Raw genomic sequence first — 2,234 nt, 5'->3', positions numbered from 1 at the left:
AGTAACGCAGGAAATATATTATTGGACTCTCTGTAACGCCCTTGTCTTGTGCAGAAAAGGTTTTTAGTTTTTCACAATTTTTTGTGTTTCACCCCTTACTATAAGTGTGTAGCAGTGTTAGCATGTGAGCAAGTCCATCCTCTACGGTTAGTGGGGTTAGGGCTGTTAGGTGGCCAGAGGGAGATCTCCCAAGAAAAGACATAAGACACTGTGGGACATAAAGCCAGTGAACCCATGGTCATCTCTCTGAGGTTGTGCTGAACGGTTACTGTGCTGATGATAAAGGCACTATGCCAATGGAGATGACTGGTGGTTTTGTAGATACAAAAAGTACAGGCACCATGACCAGGGTAACCAGTTACAGATTGCTTCTCTGTACTATAAAGTACTGTTAGAAACTGAACGATATAATGAATGGATTCTCCATGTCCTTATTCAGACAAGAACTGACAGGATCATAGAATCACAGAATGGTTTGGGTTGGATGGGACCTTAGAGCTCATCCAGTTCCAACCCCCCTGCCAGCAGCAGGGACACCTTCCACTAGACCAGGTTGCTCAAAGCCGCATCCAGCCTGGCCTTCAACACTTCCAGGGAGGAGCAGCCACAGCTTCTCTGGGCAACATGGAACACTGTCTCACCACCCTCACACCAAAGAATTTCTTCCTCACATCTCAACTAAATCTACCTTCTTCTAGCTGAAAGCCATTACCCCTTGTTCTGTCACTCCCTGCCCTTGGCCAAAGTCCCTCCCCAGCCTTCCTGGAGCCCCTTCAGGTACTGGGAGGCTGCTAGAAGGTCTCCCTGGAGCCTTCTCTTCTCCAGGCTGAACAGCCCCAACTCTCTCAGCCTGTCCTCACAGCAGAGCTGCTCCAGCCCTCACATCATCCTCGTGGCCTCTGGACTGGCTCCAGTAGGTCCATGTCCTTCTGCTGTTGGTGGCCCCAGAACAGCACTGTTGGAGGCAGCACTTCAGGTGGGGTCTCAGGAGAGTGGAGCAGAGGGGCAGAATCCCCTCCCTCCACCTGCTGCCCACGCTGCTCTGGGTGCAGCCCAGGACACGGTTATTGGCCTCTGTGCTGCCAGCGCACGTTGCTGGCTCATGTTGAGCTTCTCATCCACCAGCACCCCAAGTCCTTCTCCTCAGGGCTGCTCTTGATCCAGGATTAAATTGAAGAAAAAGTAGATTTACCAAAGCTTTCTGATGGTAAGTCATGTGCTGGACTAGACTGCTTGCAGAAATGTTACTGCCTGTGACTGGAAGCTGGTAAGAACCAGACAGAGAAATATCTGTCAGCAGTGTCTTGTAGGTACAGCTGGATTTGCCTTAGGCAAGAGGATGGTCTAGATGATCTTCTGATGTCTCTTCCAGCTCCAGCATTCTCTGTGTGTGCTTAAACTTCATCTGTTACTTAAAAATCTCTTCTGGGAATTGTGATCAGCTCAACCTCTGCCTTCTCTGAGACTGAATGTTTCTGGGAAAGGAGGAGAGCAATGTGGGAGAGGCCAGGGAGTGTTGGGCAGGATTGCTCCCTGCTGGTCAGCCCAACAGCAGCCTTGGCGTTTCTTCAAAGACGTGTTGTCACCCTTCTTCGAGGCAGAAGAAGGGATTCTGGCCAGAGGCCAAGCACAGCAAGTTAGGAGACAAACAAAAGAGAGTTGTGTATGTGGAGGAGAATGAGAGTGATTTCTACAGTTTGGAAAAGAAAAATAGCTTGGCTCTTCTAAAACAATAGGTAGTAAATATCCGTATGGAACTGCATTCTGCAGCACATCAGAGCTCGGATGCACACTGTGAAAACAAACAGAACTTGGAAGCAGGGTTCTGGTGAGGTGATGTAATAGCTGGTAGGCAGTGGGCAGACAGGTCTGAGCTCAGAGTTCCTGAAAGATGCATACAAGCTTTGGTCATCTCAACTGAGTTACTGGTTGGGCATCCAGTTACTCCACTTTTGGAAATAAATGCAGGAGATGCTCTCAGGACCAAAATTTCTAGACACTTTCTGAACTCATCTGTGAAGGTATCTCTGATGTGAGATTAGATAGCTCATCCCTGGTTCTGCCTTCTGCACCAGAGTCCTTTGGGTGTATCTGAAGCTGTCCTCTGTGCTGGATGCACCAGTACAGACACTTGGCTCTGAGCTCACTCAGTACATGGACAGACCAAGGTTGTACCTGCTCAGCATCTTCCTCAGACATGAGTCCAAGTAGCACATCTCACTTCACATTGGGGT

The 2,234-nt window shown here is 49.0% G+C and overlaps 1 protein-coding gene across 1 annotated transcript in view; it reads left to right on the top strand.

Moving 5' to 3' along the window:
- ADAM12 (ADAM metallopeptidase domain 12) overlaps window positions 1–2,234 on the top strand; it is a gene marked incomplete at its 3' end in the record, with an annotated part of 83,437 nt that overhangs the window by 36,956 nt on the left and 44,247 nt on the right. The window lies entirely within an intron of this gene.

This window comes from Antrostomus carolinensis, unplaced genomic scaffold (genome assembly GCF_000700745.2).
Source record: "Antrostomus carolinensis isolate BGI_N321 unplaced genomic scaffold, ASM70074v2 scaffold6064, whole genome shotgun sequence".
In the NCBI taxonomy this organism is placed as follows: Eukaryota; Metazoa; Chordata; class Aves; order Caprimulgiformes; family Caprimulgidae; genus Antrostomus; species Antrostomus carolinensis.
The sequence above is the reverse complement of the archived record's forward strand: the minus strand, read 5'-3'. Positions and strand labels throughout refer to the sequence as shown.